Raw genomic sequence first — 26,231 nt, forward strand, 5'->3', positions numbered from 1 at the left:
GACAGTGTATTTGGAGAGAGCACTGAGAGGAAGGCTGATGGAAGTATATATGAGAAGTGGGGATGTATGGGGGAGATTGGTAGTGGGATTACCTATATGAGCTTCTCCCTTTAACCCAATAGGAAACTTTAAGATGTAGGACTGTTTTTGCTGTGATAGGACTTTCCAGAAGGAGGCAGAAGGGAGCATATCAGGAGGGTACTATGTGATTGCGTTCCCTGGGCTCCAGGCCCAGCTCCCTCGGTGTTGTGTACAATAAATTAAACTTGTGTAATAAATCCAGTTGTTACAGTTTGCATCATTTCAATCATTCCCTAGTGCTTGTAGCACTGAAACACTCCTGACCCACTTCAATGGGCTGACAGCCGTTTCCTCTGCAGCTCTGGCCAAGATGACCCATGTGGCCACCAGTAGCCTGAAATGTGTTTTCTCTCTCATCACTGATAGAAGTCAGAGTAGTTGTAACTTTTATTTTATCTTTTTAGTGGAGGAATAACCTATACCATTAGCTCCCCAGCCTATGTCAATCCAATAAAAGCAATTAGTTTCCCTACAGCAGATAGCCTGCTCAATATTTGGCAGCTGCCTTAGAGCATATCCTTGGAGCAGATGGCTGCTAGTCTGCCAAACAAGATATAAATTAGATTTCCAGATGACTGAATGATGGTGACAGCAAAGCTACCATTCATCCTAACTCCTTCTCTATTATACATCCGGTTAGTCCCTAACGGCACAAGTCCTAGCAGTGAGTGCAAGTGACCGGGGCAGAAGAGGGGAAGGAGGAGGGGCAATGCTGTGAGAAGGAGGTATGTGTTGATAGAAACATTTTGCTCTTTGTAAACATTTGGTTTATGATGATTGCTGAATCTGTTTCCTACTTGAGTGAATTGCCAGGGATGAGGTAGTATGAAGGAAATTAGCACAATAGATCAATGGTCTATCTAGCCTGATAATCCTGACTCTGACAATGTCCATTGCTAAATGCATCAGAGTGAGGCATAGATCCCATAATGCTGGTCAATAATTGTGCATTTTATATCATGGGGGACGATTTATTCCTGTTTTGGTTAATGACCAGTTTTGCTCCAATGCCAGCAGAATTGTGTGTGTTTTTAGGGAAGGGCAGATTATGGAACTACTCCCTAGCTGGTCAAGGGGGGGCTGAGGAGCAGCCTGATGATCAGCTCTCTCTTCTATAAATCAATTTCTGCATTTCAAAAAGTCATTTGAACATGGTTGTTTCTAACTTGTCAAAGATGGAGTGCTTTTTGACAGCTAAGCACAAGGGCTAGGCAAAGTGGTTTGGCCTCATTTCAGCCCCACTCAAAACATCATCGGTTTGAGAGTTCACCTTGAACTCAAACACTGATGGGTTCAGGTTCGGTTTAGAAGTGAGTATACTTTTTTTAAAAAAAGTGTTGGTGGAGGGGAAAAAAAAGAAAAATCCAATGAAAAAATAAAGTGATCTATAAGCACAGATGGGAAGGGAGAACAAAAACAATAGAAAAATAAATCCAGTGACAGTGAGACAAATTGGACTCTGAGTTAAAGTCATGTTTTTCCATTGACATTCATGGGGCTGTATCAGTGAAGTTCAGAGAATCTTTTTGCCCAGTATGGAAACAAGGGCCCCGAGCCACAGCTGATATGAACAGGTGCATCTCGACTGAAGTCAATGAAACTATGTTGATTTACGCCAGCTGAGAATGTGACCTGAGAACATTCACTTGTGCCAGCCTAGCTTTAGGGAGAATTCTTTTATTTCATGTTCACATCACTGGCTTCTCTTTAGCTAGAAAAACATGTTCTTCCTTAAAAATGGATTTAAATTACAAGAAAGAAAGGTTTGTAAACTCATACTAGTTTAGTGAACCCATTTGTTTGACAGGTCTGCATATTCGCCTCTCCCAAAGGTTCACCCATTCCTACTAAGTGTATCTATAAATATAAAGCTGCAAACGCAGCTGTGTTCGAGTTACTGGGTGGCAAAAAAGTTTTAAAAGCTTAAAAATGGCTTGTCCATCTCCATCGCCCATTAAAAAACATTCCCTTGCAAGTTGTTCTCTTGTCTAAGACTTACCATGAGAAATTTCAAGCCAAGAGGAGTGTTTAGAAGAAAGTTAGGAGTGATGGGGCTTAAAAATGTGGTTCTACACTGAAAAGTGACTAAAATGGCATTGAGGGTTCCATGTTCACGGTTTCTCAATGGCTTCCAAATCAAATGTGCTTAGTTTATAAGTAAAATGATGGGGTTTTCCCCTAAATGCCTCTTCTGAAAACCAAGTTCTTTCATTCATGTGCATTATTGCCAGTCATAAAGATTTATCAGCCCAGATTAGACCCATTGGCCTAGGGGAAAAAGGTGTCTTGTGTAGCATGCTGATTAAGGATATGTCTACACTGCAGTTATGGGGTGCGATTCCAACTTGTGCAGACATACCCAAACTAGCTTTAATCCACCTCAGTCAGCAGTGAAGCTGTGGTAGCACGTGTGAGGAATTACCCAGGGTGCTGGGTGGGCTTGTACAGCCTGTTCTGAAGCGTGCGCTGCCCCAGCTTCACTGCTCTGGTTCCCCAACTAGCTTTAATTTCTACACAAGCTGCAATCACACCCCATGACTGCAGTGTACCCTAGCATGTTAAAATCCTAACGTAGACAAAGCAAGTTATCATTTTCACACGTTAACTGCTTGCGGTAAACCCTCGGATCCCTAGGGTTAAATCCTACCAGATATCATGTGTTAAAATAGAAATACCATCCACACTAAGATTCTTACAGGAGTTCACTAACATATGTTGAAACCCACCTTTGTTCCTAGTGTAGGCAAGGCCAGTGATGCCTTTGTAACCCCATTTCCTCTAGTGGGGTTCCACAGAATAAACTTTTATGGTGGTGATGTACAAAAAAGAATAGACTCCGCTCACTCCTCTTAGCCGTGTTGGTTCAGCATTGCTAACAGGAGTAAAAAACAATAAAAGCCTGTTTTTTTCCACTTAAGTAAGCAGCCATGGGTATGAATTTGTAAAGAGAGCAGCTATCTGTGTATGTGCCCTCCATCTTTGTAAACCTAAGCACCTTACAAACGTTAATGGATTTATTTTTACAACAAATTTGTCAGATATGGAAATATTATTTCCATTTTTCAGATGAGAAATTGAGGTACAAGGAGAGAAGAGACATTCCCAAGGTCACATATGAAGTCTGTATCGGAGCTAGGAACTGTACTCAGACTTCCAGAGTCCCAGGCCAGTGCTTTAGAATAATTGGTAAAATTAAGTATTCTTATTTTCTATAGCACCTTTTATCCTAAAAGACCTTAAAGTTTTTCACAAGCAGTGTACTACATATACATCACCAAAGAAATGCAGCCATCTCTGGGGCTTCAGAGCAGCTGCCATGCACCAGGGCACACTACAGGGGGGATAGAAGCTTTTGGACAAAGACACCGAACTAGACTGCTTCTCTTAGGCTCTTTAATATCTTCACAAGAACTTGTTTTTCACTGTTTCATTTGAAAGACATTCCCCACCACCACGACAGCAAACTGCAGGGGACTCAATTTACCCATCTTGGAAGTGTGCAGAGTTAAAGTTTGTCAAAGATGTGAAGCTATGGTTCTAGGAACTTATGCATTTAAAATGCAAAACTTAGACCAGTTTGGGGACTGATTCAAAGCCCTAGGTATTTTTATTCCATCCTGGATTATATGAATACCAGAACCATTTCATTTATGTCTACACTGGAGTAAAGGAGTAAAGAAGGAGTAAATTCCAGCTTGAGGAGACATACCCATGCTAATTTGATTAAAGCTAGTGGAGGCATATCTCCTCACGCTGTAATTTACACTTTCTAGCTCTAGTGTAGTCATATTCTAAGTCTACCTCAGACCAGAGCTGCTGCCCAATGCTGTGTAGGAATCTATAATATAAAGTTGCCAGGGACTGGCTGGCACAGGTTTTGTCACATATTTTTGTCACACTCTCCATTGCCATGAACCTCAATGTCAGTCATCAAGTGGTCCGAATCTTGTATTTCTTTGAAACACAGCTGGGGGAGAAGCAGCAGCAGTGAGTTCTTGAGCAGAGATGGGTTGGATGCTGGGGTCAGTCTTGGGTGTTTTCATGGCTCATAAATCAGAGTTGTATTGTTCATCTAACGCTTGAGTTCCCTTATCCCCCAGAGCAGATTCTTCATGTCATTGCTCAACTTATCTCCTATTTTCCCCCCAGAACTTTTATTCATTAACACCCTTATTAGAATCGTCCCTGATGGACTGATTTCAGTCAACATATTAATGTCTACTTCAGTCAGTTCCCTGCCTACTTTAATTTCTCCCCTACTTTAATTGATTATTACCTCCTTCTCCTCTCTTTCTCCTTCTTTTTGCTGGTGTAGGCCTTTCAGAGGAGGTTTTGCAACTTAATAAGGTCAGATGGAGTTCTGTTGATCATGTTAATATTGTTTCCTTTCCCTAGTGAATTGCAATCTCTTCCCTGAACTAGCAGAGAGAACAAGAATCTTCATGTTTTGGATTAAAGTAAAAATAGCCCAGTAGCTCAAAGGAAGGAACTATCTATTTACAAGTGTTATGTTTACGTTGTTTTGATAGGGCGCAAGAGAAAGGACAGATCTCAAGGACACCACAGCAGAAGTTTATCCTCAAAATCAAAGTATAAATGGATTAAAGGTGTTTATTATCTAACATTTTTATAGTACTTTCATCCTCAGAGATACCAAATCACTTTACCAATGCTGTATATTAGAGACAGAAAATTTTAAGAACCAGTTACGACTGTCAATAGATAACAGTTAAATTAAAACATCAAAATGTTATTGTTATAAAAGAAGACAAATCTTTGAAATCCAGATGTAAGGTTACAAACAAGTGTTTGAAAGTCAGGAAACTAAAAACCAAGATTCCATAAATAAGTGTACCTCTGACCATCTATGCCTGTCCACCACCTACTTATCTTCTGGCCCAATTAGGGTGACCAGACAGCAAGTGTGAAAAATCGGGACAGGGGTGGGGAGTAATAGGAGCCTATATAAGAAAAAGACCCAAAAATCAGGACTGTCCCTATAAAATCAGGACATCTGGTCACCCGAGGTGCAATATAAGTTGTATCGGGAAATTCCAGTAAGTGTACATTTTGGAGGGTTAATAATATAGATAGAACTTCCTGACTAATAATATAATTGTGCCTAGAGACAGTATTAATTCTAACTTGTATATGAAGGGATAACAGGAGAGAGACTGATGTTAGTATCATGGTTCCCAGGATAACTGCACCTCTGACCCCTTTGTGGCTTCCTTGAGTGCACCCCAAACAGGTTTCAGGCCTGTCATCTTTCTCAGGACAGGCGGGGCTGGCCCACAACATTTTGGCACCTGAGGCGGAGAGCTCAAATGACGCCCCCATGCCCCCTCACTTGGGCCAAAACTTTGAAAGATCTCAATTCTGCCTTCTTCCTGTTCTACTCCTCTCATGGTACTGCTCTGCTACCTGCCCCAGTAAAGGAGAACTAACAACTTAAAATGCTTTGTTCAAAAATTTTAAGTAACACTTAACTTTCAAATGCCTGAACAGCAAATATAACTTTTCTTGTCTGCATAGTAAACACTGGCATTTTTATCTGTTTGAATAATCAAAGTGGTGCTTTACATGCCTTCTTAGTTGCAAAGATTTGAACTGCTTCCTGAAGGTCCACAGTCTGGGCCATCTCATGCTCACTTCTATCACAGCATTGGGCAGCAGCTCTGGTCTGAGGTAGACTTAGAGTATGCCTAAACTAGAGCTAGAGGTGTAAATTACAGTGTGAGGTTCCTCTGCCAACTTCTGTGCACTCTTCAGAACATTTTGAAATCCCTCATTTGACCGGTAAGACTGTAGGTATGACTCTGCTTTCTCTAGTTGTTCCATTGCTCCAGATAGATCAAGGTCAACACCTTGGCGTCTCTTGTTTACAACATTTACTCCAAACAGTATGTCATGCCACAGCACTAAGCCACACAGAAATTTGAAGTTATGTATGTTTCTGGTAATTCCCTCTGCCACTGTTCTCCCACAAACAGTTCCTGTCATAGCATTATCCTCCATAATGGCAACTATGGCACTATCTATCTTCCCAATTTGGTGTTTGATAGGCTTTATTGCCTTCACTCGACTTTCCCATCATGTGGCACTCGGTGGTTTCAGTGTCAGAGAGGATGTTCCCAGATATTGCTTCAAAATTTGCCATCGATGAGTTGATGTAGAGAAAAATACATAGATGCTTTGAATTACATTAAAAAAATCAGCAGCCTCACTAGAAGCTGATGCTGCATCACTGACCACCAAGTTCAATGAATGAGAACTGCATGGGACAAAAAAAGCTTGAGGGTTTAACTCTCGGATCTGTGTCTGCACTCCTCTGTTCTTTCCTCTCATGTTGGCACCATTATCATAGCCCTGATCTCTCATGTCAGCTATCGCAATTCCCGTATCTTCCAGCTTTTTAAGAAGCACATTTGTCATACCAGCTCCTGTAGTATCATCAATGCCAATAAATTCTAGAAAATGCTCTCTGACAGTCACCATTGCAGGGATGTTTGCACTAGGTTCTCTTGTTGTTACAAAACACACCATTAAAGTCATTTGTTCCATATGGCTGATGTCAGGTGTGCAGTTCAGACTAACAGAGGAATATCTTGCTGACTTCAGATCTGCCACAATCTGCTGTTTGACTTTTGTTGCCAGTAACTGTATGATCTCATTTTGAATTGTTTTTCCAAGGTGGTGGTGTGTGTACATTTCTTGGGTGGTGACTCTTCTTAGGTGCTCCTGGAGTACAGCATCAAACTCAGCCATCAGCTCCATAATTTTAAGGAAGTTTCCATTGTTTGGCACATACAGCTGATCCGAAGTACCACACAGTGCTAGGTTTTGGGTAGCAAGCACTCTCACAATGGCAATGAGCCTTTTCAGAGCGTTTTGCCAGTAAAGAGACTTTGACGCAATCTTCTCTTGATGCTGATAGTCTATGGTGCCCTTTAACCTTAGTCTCATCTCAACCTCTTTCCACCTATGGAATGCTCTCTGGTGATTTGCTGCCTTCTCATGGCATGCCAGATTTCTAGCCAGATTTTTCCAGTCCTTTGTTCCTGTAGAACCCAATGTGGCTGGAACATTAGACTGGAAGAGTTTGCAACAAAAACAGTATGCAGCATTCTGGGTTTTTGAGTACATAAGCCATGGTCTCTCTACTTTGTCACCATTGGGGATTTCATGCCAGTAATGTGTTGAATGGACACGTCTATTTTCATTGTCTTTGGGGAACATGAAGTTTTTCACTTGCTGTGGCCCGTGCAGTACAAGGAAGTCCCTCAGGCTACTGCTCAAGTGGGTCCACAGTCCTGGATCATCTAGACTTAAGGAACTAAACTCAGCAGCAGCTGTTTCTTGTGCCTCCACCACACTCTTCTCTGATCTACACTTTTCTTCAGGAATGTGCATGGTTAGATCCATTTGAGATGGAGATATGGATGCTGCAGTAGTTGCCAGGTCGCTAACTGGAAGATCAGGGATCTTCTCACCACTCACATCCTCACTGGGGCCGGAAGGCTCCCCATGAATATTTGTGTCTATATATCTCAGGAAAGCTCCTTCCTGCTTAGATAGAAAAGCTTCCTTTGCTTTTTTTTCTTTTTCTGAATGCTGCCCCAGAGGGGCGTTTTCTTTTTCACTCATGACTGCTGTTCTGTGCCAGCTATAGTGGCTCTCAACACTCAGTTGAAGGGGACACATAAGCAGGCTGGTAGCAGGGCCTGACTGAGGGAAGATATCAGCGTCTTAAGGGCCTAACCGGCTCCTACTACTTCAGTTGACTGCCTGTTCTCCTCAAGTGGGTTCAGGGAAGCAACAGGAAACAGGAAGCTCCCTGGGAAGCTGGTGTTAATCAGTCCAGGCTCCTGGGGGTTCTAGAGAGGTACATAAGAGGCTCCTCCTCCTCTCTCTCTCTGCAGCTCCTGCAGCTTTCTGTTATTCCCTCTCACCTTTTCTCCTGGCTGCCTGTTATGTCTCTTGTGCCCTCCTTCCTCCAGCACAGCACTCCACCATCTTTGTGCATTTAGTGCATCTAGAGCAGAGAGAATACATATGCACCAGCAGTGGACACAATTTTCTACACTCTGAGTCCTAGTGGCACCTGCCCCCCGAGTCTGACACCTGGTAAGGCCAGCCCTGAGGACAGGAATCAATGTTCCTCTCCTTCCAGACTGGGGATTTAGACTACAATTCCTCTTGCAATTCACTGTAATCACCTTAGTAAGTCTGAGTTTAGTACAGCCCCTGTTGTCCTGCTATTTCCCAGGAGGTATGACAGGGCTAACTAGTGAGCAGCCAGCCTTCATAAAATGAAGTATTTATTTAGAACAAAAGCGTTACAGAGAAAACATATCTTGAAAAACAACAAACAGCTAATATGCATGCCTGTCTTACCAAGAGTCACCCATCTTCCACATGGAGACCCTGGCAGGTTTAAATCCTTCCATTACAGTAGTGCTTAAAGGCCCCAATCTCATGTTAGATTTTGCTGTTGCCCTTATTCTAAAATGAAAGTAATTCAGAAAAAAAAAAATCTCCCTATCTGAGATCAGCCTAAGGAGGCTTCATTACTTGAAGGCTTGTGAGTCTTGCAAAAGAAATCAGCTCAGGATTTCCCCATGCAAAATGTGTAGAAAATAAAGCCTTCCCGCCCTGTGTCAAGTTAGTTAGGAACTCTGACACTAGAACAACTCCAGCTTTGCTGGTATTCCTTGTTCTAAATTCTAATGCAAGTATTTACATTGTAAATGAAATGCCCTTACTTTCCCTGGATGTATTTAACTAACCACTAAGAGTTTTTTTACGGTAGTTGAATGTAATTTTTGTCATGTCCACATTCTCATCTGTATCTAGGAATCTTAATTGAAATTATGAAGCTTCCAGAATGCACTAGTCTGCACTCTGGCTGGGGGGAGAAGCAGACTCTCCAGTCATGGGGCTCCAAGGGAATAGATAGTGTTTAATCACTTCTAATTGCACAGAATCACTGCCTTGCAGCTTTTATCTGAGATTGTCACTCTTCAAAGTTAAATCTAAATACAACCCCCCCCCCAAAAAAACACCCCACACCCACACTCTACTTAGAGCTTCAGGCACCCTGAGTATTTGGCTTTGAATACTAACTAATCATTACAAGCAAGCAGCTTTTATTATAAATGGTCATTTCTATTCAGTGCCCAAATCTCAGGAATTCGTAGTTTCAGGGTTAACCTTTGGAGACAAAAGACCAGGATCTGTATATGTAATTGTTGTTTGGTTGGGGGACCACCAAGTAGAAGCCCAGGTATTGCTGGAAATGATGTTGGTGATTCAGAAGGTGGCAGTTGTCTTCTGGAGTAGAACTGACTCAGTGCTTAAGCATTATGTTGAGTAGGGTGTATGCTACTAGAGGTGCCATCTTTTGGATGAGATGTAAAATCAAGGATCTGACTTCTTGTCATTAGGACAGATTCCACAGTACTTTGTCCAAGAGCAGAAGTTTTACCCCAAATCTTCAAAATAAATTCCAGTTTGGGTCATTACATTTGCCAATCTACTTTCTTCTACAGTTTCACTTATGTGTCTTCATCATGCTAAGGTTCACAAATCCATTATAATGAATGCTTGTGGGCAGAATCAGTTGCTGGCAGCAGGGGAATCTCCTTGCCCTGAAGTTCCCTCCAGTTTTCTCTGCTTCCCCAGTGGCCAGCAGCTCAGCTTGGCCTCCTTGAGCAGGGCTTTTCTGAAATTAATTCCAAACTTGATTTCAGATTTCTGATGGACAGTTTGGCTCAATAACATGTCAGTATAATGCCCAGCTGTTTCCAAGGACTCTATTTGCCCTTTGTGGAGATTTTCCCCTTAGCTCCACTTGCTCTTATGTGATGTTGCACTGGCTGGTGTCCCTGCAGGCTTCAAGGAGAAAGCCAGGCCAAGAAAAGCCAGAGGCATAAGGAAATGTCTGTGTCTCCGGCTCATCCCCTTATTGAGGGTCACATGGTGGAGCTCAGCCAGCTCTGTGGGCATAGTGCAGCTCCCCACCAAGCTGGGTGCCATCACATTGGCCCCCATCTGCTAGGCAGGAATGAAGTGTCTCTCCAGAGGCAACCTCACCCTCACTCTTTTCCATGAGGGAAGTGAGGTCCAAAGGGCAGTGTAACAAATGGAAGGCTGAAGAATGTGGAAAGGGGCCTTTGGGCCCAACTCTTTGTGTGGAGATGAACACTAAGATTTACAGTGAAGAAGTTAAAGTAAGCAGGATGGAATCTGTACTCAGAAATGTTCTCACTCATTACAAATCAGTTTGGTGGGCTGGTGATTGACCTCTTTGACTCTGGAAACAGCAATGGATTGTCCTGTGTCCTCTCCAAGTGTCAAAAGTGAATGACTTCTCGCAAATTGGTCAGTGTCTCTGCTATTGCCTTCCCACCTCTTCCATTGCTCCCTCAGATCATACAAAAGGTAGGAAGGATAGAGCAGCAGTGATTCTGTTTGTGCCATTCTGTCTGAAAAGGCATGATTAACCTAGCTTTGGACCTTCCAATGTCTCAAATTCATCCACTCGTTTATTTAAGCTCATTTCCATTATAAGCTGCTTGGCCTGTGTGTTATGATGGCAAGCACGGGGGTCAATAAGACTTGTTTTGACATCCCTACCCCCAAAAGTCTTATTAAAAAACCCTCCTCCTCCTTTCCACATCTTGAAATTTTGCATGTGTGGTCTGAAGACAGAATTTGGGGGGAAACTTTTGAGCTGACTCACACAAAGTGTTGCTGAAATATACGAATTTGGAATATGAAGGATGCTTAGCATTTCAGTTGATCTAACTTCTTTACTGTGTATTAAAGCCATATGTGTTTTATTCAGTAATCCAGGATGAAATGTAGTGCAACGGACTATTTCTGATTTCAGGTGCAAAATTATGGAGTTATTCACTGTATAATTCTGAGCCTCTAAATGTTCCATCAAATCTGACATAAACTTAGCCAACGGCTGTAGCATAGTTTAGAAGTTCCTCTGGAATAAGGCTCATCAGAGTTTGTGAATTGTCAGTTGAACTGCTCAGATTCACATTGGTTACAAAGTCTGCTGGAGCAGTTTTATAAATCCCATCAACCAAAACACTCCAAGTGCAGGTTTCTAGGGAGGAGGGTATAATTTGGCTGTTATCTTGTAAGTAATTTGCAAGAGTCCTGTCTTTTTTTACTTGTCAGTAAAACACTGTGTAGCTGTGTGGCACTATATAAAAAATATACATGACCAAGATGAGGAGAAGCAGGCCTTATCTGTAATATTTTTGTAACATCAATATCACTCTTCCCTTTTTCCACCCACCCATTGACCAGTTATTCTGTATTCTAGCATCTTGTTTCCTTTTACAATTCAGGTTATTTTTTCTATCTTTCCAGTATAGGAAACTTAACTTTAAAAGAGGTATCGCTGTATTAATATAAAATCCTCATAGTGGAGGATTCAAACTTATATTTTCATATGCTCAGGTAATAAAAATGGATAACAATGAATTAATGAAAACAATAAACAAAAATCTTTCCTATAATGATAAGATGCAGAACAAGTTTCTGCTAGACATGTACTAGAATTCTTTGAGGGGGTCAACAAGCATGTGGACCAAGGAGATCCAGTGGATATAGTGTACTTAGATTTTCAGAAAGCCTTTCACAAGGTCCCTCACCAAAGGCTCTTACGCAAAGTAAGCTGCCACAGAATAAGGGGGAAGGTGCTCTCATGGATTGGTAACTGGTTAAAAGACAGGAAACAAAGGGTAAGTATGAATGGTCAGTTTTCAGAATGGAGAGAGGTAGATAGTGTTGTCCCCCAGGGGTCTGTTCTGGGACCAGTCCTATTCAACATTCATAAACGATCTGGAAAAAGGGGTAAACAGTGAGGTGGCAAAATTTGCAGATGATACAAAATTACTAAAGATAGTTTAGACCCAGGCAGACTGCAAAGAGCTACAAAGGGATCTCTCAAAATTGGGTGACGGGGCAACAAAATGGCAGATGAAATTTAATGTTGATAAATACAAAGTAATGCACATTGGAAAGCATAATCCCAACTATACATATAAAATGATGGGGTCTAAATTAGCTGTTACCACTCAAGAAAGAGATCTTGGAGTCACTGTGGATAGTTCTCTGAAAACATCCACTCAGTGTGCAGTGGCAGTCAAAAAAGCAAACAGAATGCTGGGAATAATTAAGAAAGGGATAGATAATAGGACAGAAAATATCGTGTTGCCTCTATATAAATCCGTGGTATGCCCACATCTTGAATACTGTGTGAAGATGTGGTCGCCCCATCTCAAAAAAGATATATTGGAGTTGGAAAAGGTTCAGAAAAGGGCAACAAAAATTATTAGGGGTATGGAACGGCTTCCGTATGAGGAAAGATTAATAAAACCAGGAATTTTCAGCTTGGAAAAGAGATGGCTAAGGGGAGATATGATTGAGGTCTATAAAATCATGACTGGTGTAGAGAAAGTAGATAAGGAAGTGTTACTTACTCCTTCTCATAACACAAAAACCAGGGGTCACCAAATGAAATTAATAGGCAGCAGGTTTAAAACAAATAAAAGGAAGTATTTCTTCACACAACGCACAGTCAACCTGTGGAACTCCTTGCCAGAGGATGTTGTGAAGGCCAAGACCATAACAGGGTTCAAAAAAGAACTAGATAAATTAATGGGGGATAGGTCCATCAATGGCTATTAGCCAGGCTGGGCAGGAATGGTGTTCCTAGCCTCTGTTTGCCAGAAGCTGGGAATGAGTGTCAGGGGATGGATCACTTGACGTTTACCTGTTCTGTTCATTCCCTCTGGGGCACCTGGCACTGGCCACTGTCGGAAGACAGGCTAGTGGGCTAGATGGACCTTTGGTCTGACCCAGTAGGGCCATTCTTATGTAGAAAAGGAATGTGTTTCCCTAAACTTTCAACTCTTAAAAATGTAAGGTTAATCATGAAAACTGTTACAGCTTTAATTATGATATCAAAGACACAGTGTTAATTATCTTAAAGTTGTTGTGCTAAATATTACTTTTGGGATCAAGATTCACACAGCCCAGTAATAAATATTAACTGAAGCAAAACCAAAGTTTATACAATTTTGCTTCAAGGAATAGCTAATAAATTCTGATGTGGCCTGAAAAAAGGAAAGAGAATATACACTGTATACATTCAATTGCAAAAATGAAAGCATTCAAATTGCATATTCATTATTTATATAAAATTTTATGAAGGGTATATCATATTCAGGTTTTTAAGGGGCAAACATGCTCCTTCTGTAAAAGTAACTTCCCATTATGAGTGGAACTGTGTGTCAAAAATTCACACTTCTGGCAAAACTGATGAAAAACCAGGGGAGGCAGAGTGTCATAGTTAGAACAGGGCCAGGGAGTCAGTATTTGTGGAGTCTATTTCTGTCTCTGCCACAGACATACTGTGTGGCCATAGGCAAGTTTCTTAAGTTCCCTTGATCATCTTCCCCATCTGTAAACTGGGATGAATAATATTTAGTTACTTCCCAGGGTGCTTTGAAGATTATTTCAACCACATGTATGTACAAAGCAGAAGGCAGGCCATTAACCAGTATGTATTAATTGGGTTTCAATGGATACAACAGGTGCAGTCAGAACAGGTGGGAGTAAATGTGCCTGCAGCTAAAAATATGCCCCATGGGAATATAGACTAATTCAAGAGCTATAGTCTTCTTATTTACAAAAGAACAACTGTTTTGCTTTCGCAGGATTTAGTTGTGTCAAAGAATCAAAATAAATCTAGTAAATAGTTCTGAAATAAGCATTACTCCAAATTATGCTTTAGAGAGTGTGTTTCTCAATCTTTTGCCAGAAATACCTCCTGCACTTTATTCAACCACTGTTTGGGGATTTTCTACGTAACTGTAAACCTCTGGGCACAGGTCGCAGCTTTAAATAATGGCTTTGCAAGTGTGAGTGGAAGAGCCATGCTATAGTGTGAGTGCCTGGAAAAATCCCTCTAATTCAGTGGTCCCCAAACTGTGGGGCGTGCCCCTTAGGGGGGCACAGAGGAATGTTTTTGGGGGGTGTCAGCCCCGAGAGGGGGCAGGAAGGGAGCACCACCCAGCCCCGCTCTGCCTCCAGCTCCATTCCAGCCCATCCTTGGCCTCGACTCCACCCCTGGCCTTGGCTCCTGGCCCCCAGTTCCAGGCCCCACTCTCAGCCCTGACTCCCAATCATGGCCCCAGCCCCAGCTCTGGACCAAGGCTCCTGGTGGGGATGGCACGGACAGATTCCATGACTGGTAAAGGGGATGCAACAGAAAAAGTTTGGGGAACACTGCTCTAGTTGAATCCACAGAGACTCAAGACACCAGGGTAAGGCTAGGTAACTGAATGGCTCCTATATCCTGTTATCCATGGTCCTTTATGCTACACCTCCTGGATTCTTGAGAAGCTCATGCTGGAACAGCACCTTTGCCACCCTTTGATGGGGTGCTTCCCTTCCATTTGCTCTTTTCCACTGGCTGACACAGAAGGGGGACAGGGGCCATAGATCCACCTTTGGCCCATTTTTCCTTGCCCTTTGACAAGACTAGCACAGTGGCAGCCAACAGTCTGGAGCAGTCCACATATGGACTTCAGCTGTAGGGTATTTTTCCCCTGAGCAGCGGTCAGTGAGGGAAGTTTCCTTGTATCCTCTCTGCTCCCTTGTGTGCACAGAGAGGGCCAGACACAATCCATTTCAGTAACACTGGGAATTTGAATCAGTTCTGAAAATGTGAGAGTTCTTTGATGATAAGAAGTATTCAAGAAAACCTTCAAAATCCTCATTGTTAAACATGTTCCTGGTTAGAATTGAATTATATTAATCATGAAACATGCATTTTACCTACTAAACAGCATCATCTGATGGACAATCAAAGCACTTGGGAAATTTTGGACCCTCGAATAAATGTATGAATTTGGAAATGGGCAGATATCAGTTAGATCTTGTCCACAGTTCCCCATCTGCTAATGTTCTTTAGGATGAGATGATGGGAGTGTGGCGTATCAGTGGAACACTGAATATTTTTTAGGTAATTCTGTTCCCATTTAATATTACAACATCCATGGCTCTTTGCAGATAAATATTTGTCTTGTCAAACCACCACCAGCGGGCAGCCTCTAAGTCTTATTTAAAAAATAAATGACAAAAAATTAATTTTTGGTGAACTACAAAGAAATAAACACATTGATATTGTGCCCACTTCTCTAAGGACTGTAAGCATACAATATAAACTATCATGCATTAAAATTTCTCATATCTGGATTGTGTACATGTGGAGGGAACCAAATTCCAGGCGTACAACATACTTGCTATAGCCATTACAGCATGCCGCAGTCGGAAGCAATTCCCAGTTGCATGTGTTTCCTGCCAATCGTGTTATTAAAAAGTTAAGGAATGTGGAGATCAAGATTAGATCTTTCATTCACACGAGAAATTACAAAATTGAAGTACTTGTGTAATCTATTCATAATTAAAAAGAAAAATACTGGTACCTTGACTTCAACAGTTATTATACAGAGATGTCAGTAGGGGCTGATAATTCTCCATTGAAAGACTGAACAAAATCTGCTTGTTATGACTAAAGGCTAAGAGATTTTAAAAGGAATCAGTATTTTCAGTGTCCTCTCCTCCACAGCCATGAAGAGCCCCAGATGTAGTGGAACTGGTGTCACTTGTATGGGAATAAGATTTGTAGGACCCACATAGAGCCCTGGCATCCATCTCTGAAAGAGAGCCCTGTGCATCCTCATGTTGGTGACAGGGCAGGAGGAGCATCATTACATCTGACAGCATAGATGCCATCTGGTTAACTGCCACAGAAAGAAGCCATTTTGCTGAAATCCAGAACAGTTTGGTTCATGGTAGAAAAACTCATGCAGCAAAACGGAAGAGATTTTCTATTGAAGCAGCACAATGGCACCTGTCTCCCTTGGAAGCCCCTGTTTCTGTTGTTCTGGACTATCTACTTACCACTACAACATTTTGAACTATCTATCTATAAAGGTACATTTGCAGTGATATCTGCACATCATCCTGTTTGGGGTCATTCCATATTTTCCCAGCTGACAGTTACTAGATTCCTCAAGGGCCTTGTTAATGTTTCCCTGGTCTGGGAGCTCCCTCCTTCCTAGGTCCTCAAAATAGTATGAATCGGCCTCATAGGATTCCCTTGTGAGAGCCTAATAACCTGTTCTTTATGTCACCTGTCCATGAAGACTGCCTTTTTGATAGCCATAACATCAGCTTAGAGAGAAGGGGAAATTCAGACCCTCATGGCTGGTCCACCAAACATTCTATTCAATAAACACAAAGTTACTGCTAGGTTTCACCCCAAGTTCTTGCCTAAAACTCTCTGATTTTAATTTAAATTAGCTGATTCACCTGCAGGTTTTCTTCCCCAATCCCTACTCAACCCGGGGGGAAGGGGGAAGGATCCAGACTGCACACCCCTGATGTAATCACAGCTCTTTCATACCACAGTACCTGGAAAGGACAAGACCCTGCTGGAGCTCCTAGGGCTCAACTATCCTTTATGGCTTCTTCAAGAATCATCCTTATTTCAGAAATTTGCAGGACAGCTACATTTGGATCAGTCCACATTTTCACCCAGCACTATTCCTTAGCTGAGGCCACAGGATCTAACATTTACTTGGCAAAGCTGGCTTGCAATCCTTGTTTAAATAGGACTCCTAGCATCACCTCCAGATTATGAAGTCACTGCTTGCCACTCACCAGAAGTGGAATCCAGGTGGACATTCACTTGAAGAAGAAAAATGGTTACTTACCCTACAGTAATAATGGTTCTTCAAGGTGTACTGTCCACATGTATTCTATTACATGTTCTCATTCCCTCCTACTACAGAGTACAAACCACCTGGGATTTTGTACTGGTGAAGAAACTGAGGGATGATTGGGCCCCCTCTGCCCTTTATATCCCTCAATCGGGGAGCAGAAGAGCATCTAGTGTGAAGATACAACCTCAATGGATACTGCTAGCCAAAATAATGTGATCTTGTGCACATGGGATGCATGCACACCAGAAGCAGAATCCATGTAAACAATACATCGTGAAGAATCACAGCTACTATAAGGTAAGTAACTATTCTTTCTCTTCCCCTCCCTGCTCACTTCTCTCCTGCCTTCCATTCTTGCCCTGTTTACCACCACTTTTTGCTCCTTGACCACTGTGGATATTTTCTTCCAGCTGCCAATCCACCTTTTTCTCATTAGCTTCCATGCAAAGGTAGGATCCATTACCTGCAATTGTTAAGTAGACCATGTGGAGAGCATGAAGCATTAGAGATCGGGGTGCTTCTGGTAGAGAGTGGGAGGGGAGATTAAGGACGTGTTTCAGCAAGCATTTAGCATTGGCACACCTTCCTTTTTAATGAAACCACCTCCAGATTAGTGCTTCCTTCCTGATCTGCCTTCTAAACCCTAGAAACAACCAGTTTGTGTTATCAGACTAGAATCTAGAGAGTTATCTAATGGTTAAAGTGATAGAAAGGCATAGGAAAGAGAGGGCAGTATGAAAAACGGAAAAGAGAAAGTTAAATAAAGTGGCCAATACACGTGCTAGGAGCATCTGGGACAATGTCACTGAATTGGAAATGTGTGTTCATGTGTGTAGCAACAAGACAAGTGAGTGATAACTGGAGTGACAGAGATTGGTAAAAACAAGAGGAGTGGAGGTGCGGGTAAAGAAAAATTCAACACATAGAAATGAGATGAACATTTTGATTGCTACAGTAGAATTTATTTTGTCTGAGGTGAAAGATAGAGAAAAAAAGTGACTCTTTAGATGGGGCTTGAGACCTACTGAACAACCTAAGAAGGACGGCAAGAAATATTTTAGATTAGCTGAACTAGAGGCTACATCAGCTACGGCCTCTTCCATGATTTCTCTGGCTGTTTTTGGTGGTAGCTGGGGAGCAGCTGCAAAGAAAGTTTTATGTGAGAATCTCTGGGCATATTATTTTTATTCATTGACTGGGGAAGTGTGAAATGACAGCTATGGGCTTAGAGCTATGGAGAAGGTTAACGTTTCGTAAACAGATGCTAGGGAACATTTCGTATTCAGACTACGAAGAAATGTTTTTGCTACAGCAGCTGATCCCCATGTCCAGAATTAGTAACATACTGTCAGGGGCTCTCTCTGGCTATGTCTACACTGCACACCACTGGCGGCAGCATGTAGGGTACGTGTAGTTCCATGCCTCATTGAAAAGCTGGTTGCATCCAAGCTGTGATGTTAGCTACATGTGGCAGTGAAAGGCTCTGGCGGGTGGGTGGGGAGTAGTGGGGAAAGGCTCCAACGGCAGGGAGCTGCTGGAGCCTTTCCCCATTATGTCTGCCCACCAGAGTTTTTCCCCACTGCTGGAGTATGTCCCCTGTAGCACGGAAAGTCTCCCTGCAGTGGGAGCTGCCTGAGCCTTTTCATGCTGTCTCTCTCTGAGGTAGGGAAAGGTTCAGGCAGCTCTCTGAAGGGGTGAAAGGCTCCCTGCAGTGGGAGCTGCCTGAGCCTTTTCATGCTGTCTCTCTCTGAGGTAGGGAAAGGTTCAGGCAGCTCTCTGAAGGGGTGAAAGGCTCCCTGCAGTGGGAGCTGCCTGAGCCTTTTCATGCTGTCTTTCTCTGAGGTGGGGAAAGGTTCAGGCAGCTCTCTGCAGGGGTGAAAGGCTCCCTGCAGTGGCGAGATGCTGGAGTTTTTCCCCACTTCCTCACCCTGCCCAGAGCCTTTCCCCACAGGTGGAGCATTTCCCTGAGTCAGTGTAGACAGTGTAGACAGGGAGGCACTGCTTGCATGTATGGAGAACTGTGTAGGTTGCATGTCCTAAAGGTTCAGTTGTATCTTTACATGCTTAATTAATGCCTCACCATCTACACTGCTATTTATATCCATGGTAGGGGAGCATGCAATGTATGTATTCCCTGCACTGCCATAAGGAATGTCCATTGTAGACATACCCTCTGAGTGGGCAAGATACTTTCTCTGCACATGCAGAAAACACTTATCCTCTGTTATGTTACCTGAGAGGGGAACACTTTCTTAATAAGGGGCATAGGTTTATGTGAGGAGCTTGCCTGATGCAGCATCTGTAAGGGCCCATAGGTCTAGAACCCAGGCCTGCAAAGCAACTGACATCTTCATGCTGCTATCCAGCAGCAGCTATGACCAGCTTGTTCTCCACTGCCCATGGTCCTGCCTCAAAGAGTCTGTCAGGCAGCAGCTGCATGGCTCCTCATTGGCTCAAGGAGGTGCTCCTGCCTCAAGGAGTCTGTCAGGCAGCAACCGCATGGCTCCTCATTGGCTCCCTACCCTACATAAATCCAACAGTCATTCCAGGAAGTGTCCAGAGAGCAGCGTGGATCTCCTGTAACTGCCATGATCAGTCCTTCTCCCTGCTCCTGAACTCCCAGCTTTGACCTCAGCTTGATTTGGATTTTGCTTCCTGACCCGGTCCCTGAAACCTGACTTGGGACTCTGACCCTTGGAATCAACCATATCCTGGAACCTGACTACAAACTCTTCCGTTACTCCCAACTTCAAGTTTGACCCTGGTCTGAGTCTTGGTCATGACTTTCCTTGTGAGGACAGTCATGGAAAAAGGGGTAAACAGTGAGGTGGCAAAATATGCAGGTGACACAAAATTACTAAAGATAGTTAAGACCCAGGCAGGCTGCAAAGAGCTACAGAGGGATCTCTCAAAACTGTGGGACTGGGCAACAAAATGGCAGATGAAATTTAATGTTGATAAATGCAAAGTAATGCACATTGGAAAGCATAATCCCAACTATGCATATAAAATGATGGGGTTTAAATTAGTTCTTACCACCCAAGAAAGATCTTAGAATCATAGAATCATAGAATATCAGGGTTGGAAGGGACCCCAGAAGGTCATCTAGTCCAACCCCCTGCTCAAAGCAGGACCAATTCCCAGTTAAATCATCCCAGCCAGGGCTTTGTCAAGCCTGACCTTAAAAACCTCTAAGGAAGGAGATTCTACCGCCTCCCTAGGTAACGCATTCCAGTGTTTCACCACCCTCTTAGTGAAAAAGTTTTTCCTAATATCCAATCTAAACCTTCCCCACTGCAACTTGAGACCATTACTCCTCGTTCTGTCATCTGCTACCATTGAGAACAGTCTAGAGCCATCCTCTTTGGAACCCCCTTTCAGGTAGTTGAAAGCAGCTATCAAATCCCCCCTCATTCTTCTCTTCTGCAGGCTAAACAATCCCAGCTCCCTCAGCCTCTCCTCATAAATCATGTGTTCCAGTCCCCTAATCATTTTTGTTGCCCTTCGCTGGACTCTCTCCAATTTATCCACATCCTTCTTGAAGTGTGGGGCCCAAAACTGGACACAGTACTCCAGATGAGGCCTCACCAATGTCGAATAGAGGGGAACGATCACGTCCCTTGATCTGCTCGCTATGCCCCTACTTATACAATCTTGGAGCCATTGTGAATAGTTCTCTGAAAACATCTACTCAATGTGCAGCGGCAGTCAAAAAAGCAAACAGTATGCTGGGAATAATTAAGAAAGGGATAGATAATAGGACAGAAAATATCATGTTGCCTCTCTATAAATCCACGGTACGCCCACATCTTGAATATTGTGTGAAGATGTGGTCGCCCCATCTCAAAACAGATATATTGGAATTGGAAAAGGTTCAGAAAAGGGCAACAAAAATGATTAGGGGTATGGAATGGCTTCCATATGAGGAGAGATTAATAAAACTGGGACTTTTCAGCTTGGAAAAGAGTTGGCTAAGGAGAGATATGATTGAGATCTATAAAATCATGACTGGTGTAGAGAAAGTAGATAAGGAAGTGCTGTTTACTACTTCTCATAATACAAGAACTAGGGGTCACCAAATGAAATTAATAGGCAGGTTTAAAACAAATAAAAGGAAGTATTTCTTCACACAACACACAGTCAACCCGTGGAACTCCTTGCCAGAGGATGTTGTGAAGGCCAAGACCATAACAGGGTTAAAAAAAAAATAGATAAATTAATGGAGGATAGGTCCATCAGTGGCTATTAGCCAGACTGGGCAGGAATCGTGTCTCTAGCTTCTGTTTGCCAGAAACTGGGAATGAGCGTCAGGGGATGGATCACTTGATGTTTACCTTTTCTGTTCATTCCCTGGCCACTGTCGGAAGACAGGCTAGTGGGCTAGATGGACCTTTGGTCTGACCCAGTAGGGCTATTCTTATGTTCTTATTCCTTCTTGTGTGCAGGGCTGTGATGGGTTGTACAAACGCCTCACTGGACAGCAAAGAGTTGAAGAGCAGCTCTGGCCTCACAAGGTTCCGCCTGTACTGCGTGTACTCCACTTGGAGGTGGGGTTAAAAAGGGAGCAGGCTAGCTCAGTTGGGGGTGAACAAGGGAGAGAGAAGGACCCGCTCTGGGAGCTCCGGAGGACACAGCCAGACCGGGAGCAGGAGTGTCGGTGAGCAACAGCTCTTACAGGCTGGAGACAGGTAGACAACCCATGAGCTAGTGCTTGCTGGGGCAAACTGCAGCTTGCCGTAGGAAAGGTGGAGCTAGGAAGTAACCTAGGGAGTTGCCTTGAGGCAACCCAGGGTAAATGGCGTGGGACAGGCCTCCCAGGGCCCTGGGTTGGAACCTGGTGGTGTGGGCGGGCCTGGGTTCCCCTACACTTCCTATTACAACCCCCTAGGCCAGGTGACTACCTGAGACTGAGACCCCCTAGGTGGGGTACACTGGACCCTTTCACAAGGGCCAACACATTTGTGTGCTGGCAAAGGCTTGAATCTAACCCATCCAATAGTAACAGAATATCATTAACACCTGATGATTGGTGTGAAAATTGACTAGGCTGCCAGTTTCTAGCAAATAATATAATCTGTAGAAGCTACAATGCTTTACAGACAGCAGTTTGAACCTCACAACATCCCTGTGAAGTAGGCAAGTGTAAATAAATTATGCCCACTTTGTAGATGGGAAGATTAAGGCAGAGAGATTACATGCTAGCCAAAACTGGGGTTAGAAGTTAGTTGTGCCTAGTTTTTAGCCAGGTGCTAAATTCCATGGACCGTACTTCCATCATAAAACCAGTAGTACTGTTGGCACTGGCTGGCCTTCATGTTAGCAGCCTTTGCAGACTGAGAAGACCCTGAAGACTAAACTTTCTTCTGTGCTGAGAGACGGTCTCTGGAGTGCTAGGATGTGGAAAAATGTTGTACCTGTTTGAAGGACAATAAGTAAAGGATTTCAATTTCCAAGGCTGTCAATCCCTCTCTTTTCACTAGTGCTAAAATTCAGTAGATCAGGTTTTTTTTAATTTCTACTTTTTGTTCCCCTTCTTTCTCATTATTTTTTTTCTTAAAAAAATGAAAGAAGAACTCCCTTTGGGATTACCAAGTGTCTGAATCCCTTCCAGATTAATGGTTTCTGTTTAAATAAACTCCCCCCTTTTTCATTAAAATCATTGTGCTCTTGTTAATTAAAACCAACCCTTGGAGTATAATAATGATTACAAACCTGAGCATCTGCTCAGCATACTGAGCTAGGACACCTACTATAGGTCAGAGTACTGGCAGTAGGAGATTTCAAGTCCTGGATGCTATACAGAGCTTTTAATTATAGATTAAATATGCTTTTAAATCTTCTGAAATTAGGAAACCAAAACATATTGATTTCCAGGCACAATTTAGTAACCATTTTATGGTAACTTGTGTGAAATAGGAGATAACTGGTTTGCTGAGGTCTCATTTTTCTCTCACTCTGAGATATCATGCTTCAAAGAACTTAAACCAAATCTGAAACTGGATATAAAATCATGCAGTCAGATCACCGTGAAAGGAGAAAATTTATTTTGTTAATTAATAATAAATAATAATAATAATAATAATTAATAATAGATGCTACTGTCATACAAATAATTTTCCTCCACTGAAATCTTTGTTATTTTATAGCTAAAACTGCCTGTGAAAACCCAGCTATGCAATCCTTGAAAAACAATGAAATGTCTTGGTAAAGCAACCTTATTTAATATAGCTTAACCCACACTCCTCACATTAATCAGGAGTGTTAACAGACTCCACACTGCCACACAAAACTCTGTTCCACTTTTAGCATGTGTGGAAACACAGCGCACATCTTAAAATCCTGTAAATCATGGTCCAACACAAAACCATAATGCTGACCTCAGCAATATTACCACATATTTACTACAGACATATGATATGTGCACTGGTTAGGTGTTAGATGAGTAGTATGTAGGGGGTAAGTAAGAGGCCAGGGTTAAGGTTTTATGTTGGAACAAAAGGTTTTTTGTACAGAATCATTTTTCTGACCTCACATTCATTTACATCTACTCAGGCTATCCCAACCCATTGTGAACCTGGCTGGTCCCTGCCCTGGCCCACTTAAAGTATGTCTACACATGTTTCATTGCTGTGTAGATTTCTGGGGTTGGGTTGGAACCTGAGCTCTGGGACCCTCCCATCTCCCAGGATCCTAGAGCCCAAACTCCAGACTGAGCCCAGAAGTCTACATAGCAATGAAACAGCCCTGCAGCCTAAGCCCGAGTCGGCTGGTATGGGGCAGCTACAGGTTTTTCTTTGCTGTGTAAATATACCCTTAGAGTATATCAATACTGCAATCACAGGGTGTAATTGCAGCTCATATAGACATACCAAAGCTAGCTTTAATCTAGTTAGCTTGGGTACTGGAGCTGCGAAGCTATGGCAACACATGCCTCAGTGTGGGCTAGCTGCCAGAGTAATTACCCAGGGTTTCAGATGGGCTTACGCATTTGTTATTATCTGTGTTAATACTGGAGTCTTAGTCAATAATTCCAGTTCAGGTAATTACATTCTGCCTCCCTAACTTCCCAGTGATATTCTGGGCTGGAGAATATACCATAGAAATAACGTATAGGGCAACCCAGCAGTATTTGTGTGTGTTTGAATAGTCCGGGAGAGTCAATGAGATGAGGCAAATAAGAACTTTTGTTCTGCATCCATCCCACCTCCTTCAGGTCTTTTGCACTGAGGACAGATACAGCAGACATAATCCTGAGAGTTGCTAAAGACCTGCAACTTCTATTGACTTTGAGAGTTGTGGGTGTTCAGAACCTCTCATAATTAGGCCATTTGTGAGGAGCCACTGGATTTCTTGTTTCTTGCTTTTCCAGACTTCTGTCCGTTTTTCCTTGCCACCATAGTTACCAATGAAATCTCAAAACCGGGGCCCACCCTGGCTGAATTTGGGATTAGTTTTACGGCCATTCACAGATACTCTTGGCACTTGATTGATGGTCTGACAGAATCCTGAATAATATTTTTAAGATTGTAATGTGTTATTAGAAATAACCCTCACCACTAATTATTATGCATAATAATCCATTCTGTTAGTCACACAGGTAAGAATTTGTTTTAAATGTATGATTGTCTTCACAGTGACACAAGAACAACAGGCATAGTCAGACCAACAGAAGATACAGCCCAGAAGCAGTGTTTAAGCCAAGACAAGTGGTTCTGGTTTATAATGGGTTCCTGTTGTATTTGTTGCAAAGACAGGACCAATATCCTGCATCAACAACAAAATAGGTCCAGTTGTGCTCTCACTTACATCAGTACAAATAAGGAATAATGCCATTGAAACCAATGGATTTAAACTGGACTAAAAATGTTGTGAGTGAGATACGAATTAGGTCCACAGAATATTCTAATGTGATAGAATCATGTTGATCTCACATATAACTGAGATCCAGCACTAGAACTGCATGGGGCTGGATGTTATTGGGTTACAGGGGTTTGTGGGACTGGGAATGCTTTTTCTGACTATAATCTGTTTGGAATTGCAACACTCTAGTTTCATTTTCAAAGAAATCCAAACCCAAAAGCAAAATTGAGCTGAAACTGCCATGTTTTACCTGGTTTCACATAAAAACTGCACAAAACCATTGGAGTTGATATGAAGCCATGAACTGGCCTAAGGATTTCTGGAAACTGACCACAGATTTATTCTTCAATATTCAAAAGGGTCAACCTAAGTTTAAACTGTGACAAAAGTAGGCTAAATTCATAACGAAACTCCAAAGCAGTTTAATTTCACATCTTTGTGCTTCACTGTGTCTTAGGTTCCACATAACCTAGTCCTACACTATAACTGTAGAGCAAGACTCCAGTGACAATACTGTGATCTCAACCTCCCTCAAACACTGAGGAATTTCAGATTAGATTTCACAGGTTGAATCCATCTCCATTATGACCCTTGCTGAATGTTCAGAGAATGTATCCTAACATTATGGTTTGGGCCTATCTCTGCTTACTGTATATAATAGAGATTGTCTTGAATCAAACATGTGTTTCTAAATTACCTTGGTCATTTGGGGGGGTTAAAATGAAAAATCCAACCGTAGATCCAAACCTTGAAAATGGCTCTTATGCTATGCAAGGATGAACCAAAATGCTTGATTCAAAATCTCCCAAAACATAGGGGCACAGTTTGAAATCTGTATCCAGTCTTTGTAGTTTGAACCCAATTCCAGCATATGTTAATTTCAAATTTCTTTTCCAAAGATCGAATTGAGACTTAGTGTAAATTAATGCAATTTTACTAAATAAAAAAAAATTGGCCTTCACTTACATCACATCTGATTTGACCCAAAGCAGCTAGAAAGAAAAATCCTTTACTATAGCTCCTTAATATTCCAAATTTTGCAGGGGAAAACTTTCACTGGTGGAAGGCAAATTAGATATAATTGGCAGGTTGCAATTAAGCACTTTCACTTTCTTGCTCAAGTGAAATTAATAAAATGCTTTTCCATTTACTGCTGGCATTTAATAGCTTTCCTGGAATTCCCCCAGTGATTCTGCAATGTGTTCCTTTCAACTACACGGGCTTCATGATATGCTTTGTTATTTAAACAATCTGATAATGGTAAAAGGAGCATATTTAATTAAGTTCTTGTTTATCATAAAGCTAATGGACTTAGACTAATGATCAGCCAAACCAAGGTCTGCTTTTTTTTTTTCAATTTAACAACTCATCCATTTTCTTAAAAAGTTAAACAGTAAAATATTGCCTATACACAGCTAATATAAATATCGTTCTTCCAGTCTTCTTCCTAAACCATACCTCTCAGGTAAT

General features: G+C 42.2%; 1 long non-coding RNA gene across 1 annotated transcript in view; it reads left to right on the top strand.

The window, feature by feature from the left end:
• The first annotated feature begins 727 nt into the window (after positions 1-727).
• The window catches only part of LOC140913859 (uncharacterized), a 53,046-nt gene continuing 27,542 nt past the window's right edge, over positions 728-26,231 (top strand). The window contains exons 1-2 of the long non-coding RNA XR_012159678.1: positions 728-806; positions 16,970-17,198. This is a non-coding gene — a long non-coding RNA (uncharacterized LOC140913859). The remainder of the gene's footprint in view (positions 807-16,969; positions 17,199-26,231) is intronic.

Source organism: Lepidochelys kempii, chromosome 6 (genome assembly GCF_965140285.1).
Source record: "Lepidochelys kempii isolate rLepKem1 chromosome 6, rLepKem1.hap1, whole genome shotgun sequence".
NCBI classification, from domain to species: domain Eukaryota; kingdom Metazoa; phylum Chordata; order Testudines; family Cheloniidae; genus Lepidochelys; species Lepidochelys kempii.